Source organism: Salvelinus fontinalis, chromosome 25, assembly GCF_029448725.1.
Source record: "Salvelinus fontinalis isolate EN_2023a chromosome 25, ASM2944872v1, whole genome shotgun sequence".
Taxonomy (NCBI): Eukaryota; Metazoa; Chordata; class Actinopteri; order Salmoniformes; family Salmonidae; genus Salvelinus; species Salvelinus fontinalis.
In genome coordinates, this window is record NC_074689.1 from 21,037,469 (window position 1) to 21,044,015 (window position 6,547).

General features: G+C 42.0%; 1 protein-coding gene across 4 annotated transcripts in view; it reads left to right on the forward strand.

Moving 5' to 3' along the window:
* The first annotated feature begins 1,626 nt into the window (after nt 1-1,626).
* Nucleotides 1,627-6,547, forward strand: part of zfhx4 (zinc finger homeobox 4) — a 109,418-nt gene continuing 104,497 nt past the window's right edge. The window contains exon 1 of one of the 4 annotated variants that reach the window (XM_055881581.1): nt 1,627-1,800. The gene's annotated coding sequence lies outside the window, so the exon portion shown is untranslated. Of the gene's footprint in view, nt 1,801-4,481; nt 5,661-5,707; nt 5,903-6,547 lie in introns of those variants that run through there. The other 3 variants (XM_055881584.1, XM_055881580.1, XM_055881583.1) reach the window with 3 other exon arrangements.

The window sequence follows — 6,547 nt, forward strand, 5'->3', positions numbered from 1 at the left end:
GACTTGTGAATTATTGTGCTATAGGTTATAAGTGGTTTTGATAAGGTTTGTGTCTGGTATGTGGAGGTATATGGGAGAGGCCCTTTTTGAGTCCATAGATAGATTTATAGGAGAAGGACACTCCTGCGCGCGTGTCTATTAAACAACAATGAATAGCTCGCGCATGGCGAGGACCACGGGCCAAGTGGGAGGGGGCACAAGGGCGAGGGAGATTGAATGGAAGTGGGGATGGAGGGGGAGACAGAAGTGTGTGTGTGTGTGTGTGTGTGTGTGTGTGTGTGTGTGTGTGTGTGTGTGTGTGTGTGTGTGTGTGTGTGTGTGTGTGTGTGTGTGTGTGTGTGTGTGTGTGTGTGTGTGTGTGTGTGTGTGTGTGTGTGTGTGTGTGTGTGTGGTGGAGGCGAGGTGACCGGGTGTATGAGTGTACAGTTTAGTGTAGATTTCCTCACCAGATCGACCCGTTCGCGCGTCGCTGTTCTGCAAGTCACTTTTCACCAAGCACACCTTTTAAACCCGTGAACACCGTGCACGTTGCACGCGCGTCTGGCCCCATTAAAGACTTTACAATCTCTTCCATTGATTTCCTCTTATCAAATAAAGAGAATGGCACCGCGTGCGTGGCCACCCCCTCCATACACCTCCTTAACCCCTCTCGCGCAACCCTCCCCAAGTCCGGAGAAGCAAGCAGCTGTGATTCCATGTAAATTTAACATGATTGACATCTCGTGATTCTAACTCCCCTCTCTTCTCTCCCTAAAATCATATCGCATATTATTAATCGACAGTTTATGCAATAAACGAGCGTGTTGGGTTGTTTTCGTCTCAGCTGGTAACGATGCCACCCAGCTATGCAGTGTATACATAGCCCCTAATTTGATTTAGCATTTTTGATTAATGCCTGATGAAAGGCCGTCTAGAACCGGCTGATTATTGTGATGTGACGCTGAAATGTGATATTGGCTGGAATTGCTAGTTGACCCTTTAAATGTATCCGTAATACGTGTTGTCGCTTTGATTGCGCACTAGTCTAATTGTTGTCATCATGGTTTGTACTATAATTTCCCATCTTGAATTAGGCTACTCTGAGTAGCCACAACATTGATATAAACTTTGTTTTTAATCCCTATAGCTCTCTTTTTGTCTTTTCTCTTTCCCGTCTATTTTTTCCTCTACTTTAAAGAGAGCGGAAGAGTGGGCTGATATCGGCCTCATGTTGCGTATGGATTTTCGTTTATATAATCGATCGAAATGTCCCAATACATTGATTCTGGGCTCAGTGTTTTACAAACAAGCGTTTATGGTTCTCGATTTTATGTTGGGAATGATTCCAGCGTGACACGAGCCACAGATAAGCCGGAAGTTCTTCACAGGTGATCTAAATACAAACAAATAAACATATGTTGTTTTGCTGTGAAATATCAAAACAGAAGGGGACAAATAAAATAAGAGAAATAGGACAGATAATAGGTACAAAAGCATTGTCCACCTCTCCTGCAGATGAAATACTAGTGGAAAAACACAAAGCAGTTCCTTCCTCTGAAATTCTCCTTGAATGATATGCCATCACTGTGTGATTGCGGAATATTAAATTAAAGTTGGATAAATCCGCGTGGAGGGGAGGCTGCGTCCAATGCGCAACTCATTTCCTCTATTCTGTAGTGGCATCACTTCGCTCCCCTCTTTTCAATGACAATGTGCCAAATCTAGGCATTTTCGAAACAGAATCCATATGCTATAAGCGGATCGCTACTGAGCGTAAGAGAGTAAGAGAAAGAAGAAAAGCGGAATGCTATTTTACCAAAGGTACATGTACTTTTTATTTATCTTCTGCTGCTGCGTGAGTTTGTGCTTTTGGGAATTTAAAGGAAGTTTGAAACAGATTGTGTTTTTATGGATGCGAGTTGTCTGGTTTAGGGTCTATGCCATTAAAACGTCGAGAAGGTTTAGGTTGGGTTTCTGTGGGGAAAAAGTTCATTTGTAGCGGATTTTCTACATTTTTCTGTGTTTGAATGGAAGGAGACAACATTTGAGATTTCTCTGTGGAGTTATGTATGTGCATAATGTGTATTGTAAATTATGGGAATATTATTTGTTTCTCTCGGCAAACGTGTTTTGCAAGTGAAACCATATGAAAGAAGTTGCATATTATTTCCATTTTGAATTAATTAATTTGCATCGTAAGCCTTTGTTTTATTCAAATTCACTGTGCCACGCAATATTCAAATATGAAATTTACTACGTGATTTCTGATAGGCCTGTGTAATTAATTTCTGACAATTTTGATGCACATGATTTTACCATAAATGCCATTATTTTTTGGCGATATTTTTCCATTGATAGTTATGGATTTTGATAAAATAAAACTTTATTTGTAATAAATATCACCCTCTTGTTTCCGTTGCTTACAAAAGATGCATGTGTACTGTTGCGTCTCTGACTGTTGTGAGATGTGTTTGGCACTTTGCTGTGAATGTAGACTGTTCTGGGTCTGTGTGCAGGGAGATGAGCCATTGTGTTGGGTAGAGGGTTTTCCAGTGGGTCTATGTGTTTTGAGGAGAGGGTCAAACGGACCCCAGAGGGCGCCGGCGCTTTGGACTGAAACCATCTGATTTGAGACCAGGGAGAACCCCCAACCAACCTGCCTCCTAGTCCCTTATGGCAGGACAGTCCCAGTACCGCTACCGGGGAATAAACATGCCTCAAAGCAGTGGAACACAACGACCCAGAAAGAAAGATTCGAGAATTTGATCATATAAAACTTAGTTTGCAAAATAATTGTTCTATTGTTGTAATAACCACTCACAAAAAGCAATGCAGAAGTAGTTATATTTTTCTTCTTCTTCGTTTGAAAATTAAACACATGCAAATGGTCATTCTGATAAAAGCTCAATTGGTATAAGGTCCTTTTATCATTTAACCTGAGGACACACACACACACACACACTGACTTTACAGATAACAATCTATTATTAATTGGGGATGCAGCGATATGGCAATGGGGCGAAATATTAGTTAAGGCAGTCTTTTGTCAAGCAGCCCCCGGAGAAAGAGCATCGTATGCGGGGAGAGTGGGAGGGAGGCGACCCGGGATTTAAAAATGCATGAGGCTAAGATAAGCAGTATCAGTCCCTTAAATCCGTCTTACTTTCTCATTTCCCCCGTGAAAATAAATGAAAAGACAAGCGAAAGTATGCAATATGGACAAGTCCCTCGCAGTCGCCTAAGAGCTATGGCTGCTAAAAGTGTAATAGTCCAGTCTGACCTCCAGCCAGCGTCTACTCTATATCCCCCCAAAAAAGCGACCACTTGAAAAACAAAATCAATCAATAGTTACAAAGTCCTCCATCCATGCGAAATAAAACCGTCAACGGTAAAGATTCAAAACAACCTTTAGTCCATTGCACCAGGTTTTGCAATTTAGGCTACTATAGCCTAAAGATTCTCTGAGAACAGAAATGCTCCGTCCGTTGCTTCTTGCTCCATGCTGTTTGTCCAACCAGGCAGCGGCTTGTCTGGCTTCTCCTACCGCTGAGTGAGTCGCCTCTCAAGGGAGAAGAGCTTGGAATCCCTGGAGGACGCCAGAGCCACAGCCTCGGATCAGCGTAAAAAAGCGACGCCTCGGTTGAACACCTTTAACCCGGGTCACAGCCCCCAGTAGTCCGGGTTCCAACAGCCCTGGGTCGGGCTTGGTTCGGGCTGGGTCCGGGTGGGTCCTATTCAGTTGTAGGCTACTACAGTAGGAAGTAGCTGACTGCCAACAGCCTTATCGTACGATCCCAAGCCCCGGCTCAGTCAATTCACCCCCTTCGATTTTTTTTCATGAAGGAGAACCGATCTCCTGATTCCTTTCACGATTAACACCGTGTAAGGTCTCTCTCGACAGCGACTATTAAGAGACAGAAAAGGTTAAATAAAAAGAGTTAGGGTGGATGGGAATAGAGCAATGGGCCTACTACGGGCGTACGCAACTTATGAATACATACATGTATTTATTTGAATGGTTTGTTTGATTTAATGGTTCTAACATTATCTGAAGAGCTCCGCTTGGTTCTGCTAGGCCCATTGTCATCTCATGTGGACTTGGAGTTTGTAAGATGTTGATGACTTTGATGCACATGTAGGCTATTTGCAGTTTTTATTTTCTATTTGTGATGCATGTATAGGCTATGCTCTCCACTCATCACGAGAGATATGTTTTACCATCATCACAAACACATTATACACATTTTCAACCCATATCTTCTGAAGGCTGGTTCTTTGTTTGTAATGTAGGCGCATGCATTAGTCTACTATTTAACATAAATACTGATATATATATATATATATATGTTCGTGACATCCATTGACGCGTATCTGTGTTCTTCTTCGGCCTCTATAATAAGTCAAATACATGCTACAGTATTCAACATTTTACATCGTCTTTAGAAACACTGATGGAATAACGTCATTTAGTTTTACGTATAATCTTAATTCATTGATTTTGCATCAAATTATGAGGTTGGGATCTAATTGATATTAAAATAAATATCACACTTTCGGTTAAGGCCGGTGTGTTCCTCCTCTGTATATTGTATATAGGCCTAAAGGATGCTGTCTTTTGCTTTTCATAGCCAGACGTATCCTTTATTGTTTTGTCATAGTTTTACATCTATGTAATAAACATGTCGATGTTGTGTTCAATATATTGACAACATACCCTTGTTTACATATGGTGCTCCATCAGTTTAAACATGCACAACACAGTTAAACACACTAAATGATTATCTATCTGTAACAAGCGTCTACTGATGCCCTTCAATTTGTGCATCGCTCAAGATTAAATGTAGGTTATTTAATCCACTAGATCAAATATGATCCTATTTTCATTCAAATCAGGACACCAAAATAAGCAAACACATCCCTATATTTGGAATATACACTGACATTCTGAAATCTTTAACATAATGTCATATTCTATATGAACCTTGCAATGTGTAGGGTGGAATACAGCAGGTTATTATTCTTCATCTGCGGACCTTTATTAATTCTACCATATTTGGTTAAGAGGAAATGGCTCTTTATTGTTCTGCATGTCGTTGGACCGGGCGGTAAAACGTAAAGATTTCCCCCTGTTAAGATCACTTTGGTCTATCTGACGCGTTCCGTCCTACGGGCTTTGCTTAAGACGGGGGCTCAGCCCGTCATTTGCAATGTGGAGACTGTTGATCAGGTCGCTAATTACACCTCTCTCCCTCTCTCTCTTTCTCTCTTTCCCTCCCTCCCTCTCTCATTCGCCCTCTCTCTTCCATTCCCAGAGTGCATATCGGGAATAGACACACAAAGACATGCGCACTCAACTTAATCAGCCATTTTTTTAAACAGGGCTAAAACGATAATAATTAGCAGAATAAAGACATATCGGATTTTCATTTCCCTTCCGCCGTTTCTCTACCCCTCCACAACCGAAATTGCGAGGCTGCAGTCGACACATCTTTCACCGATCGGACCCAAAGGATAGCTTTCACACCGCCTGTCATTTGTATATTTTTTCCAATAAAGTTGGGAGGATTATCAATTTTTCCCGTTTTTCAATTTTTGTGTTATCATATTTCGCAACCATTGGATGTGACTGTTTTCAAACCAAAAGCAAGAGACGTAGGGGAGCGAACTGCGGGGCGAAGAAAGTAAGTTTTTTTCTCTATAACTTTTATTGAGTAGGCTAGTTGGTGTTAAATTTAGGTCAAGTATCGATTATCTTTCTTAGTGGATCCCGCAGAATAGCACTCCGCGCATAACAGCTGTTTTCATGCGGTATGTTTTTGTGAGTGGCTTTGCCTTGGAAAACATCGCCTATCGAGGTGTTTGTGGAAGTCCTGCTTTGGTTTTACTAGCAAAGAACTGTCAGGGGGCAGACGAACGCCTTTACGTGAGTATCAGTGCTACCTCCGCCAAATCTGCGCTCAAAGTTTACTAGGGTTTGTCTGGTTTTGATCGTATGCCATACGGTCTGTCCAATACACCGTAAAACAAATCGTTACACGACACCACGTATTTCCCCGGTGTGGCATGGTTAATTACGGCGCTAGACTAAACGTCGCGAGGTCCGATCTCTCGTGGTCTTCTAGGCTACTTGACCGTTTCCTCCCTGTTTTCCGTGAAAGTGTTCTGTTTGGTTCCAGTGCTGAACCACTTGTAAAAGCTGGAACTGACGGTTCGGCAGTTAGGCTACATTGTATCCATTCATATATTTTCTGACAATGTCGAGCTCTTCCTCACGTTATTGTTACATGTAACACCCACGGTGCATTCTTAAGTGACACGAAGAGCAACACGATTTCCACGTTTAGCCTATATATTGTTTCTTCTTTAGAAACATGCATTCATGTATTTTTAGACGATAATATGCATATCAATGTATAACGGTCCTATAAATTCGTTGTTACCTGCTGCGTCTAAAGGAGTAGACATGCACGGAGGCGTGGGTGGCTGTGTCGCCGAGAGAGGAGACCAGTCGTTTGGCTACTGATAGCACGCAGGTCCCCTGGAGCCAAAAACTCACGGTTCTTATTTC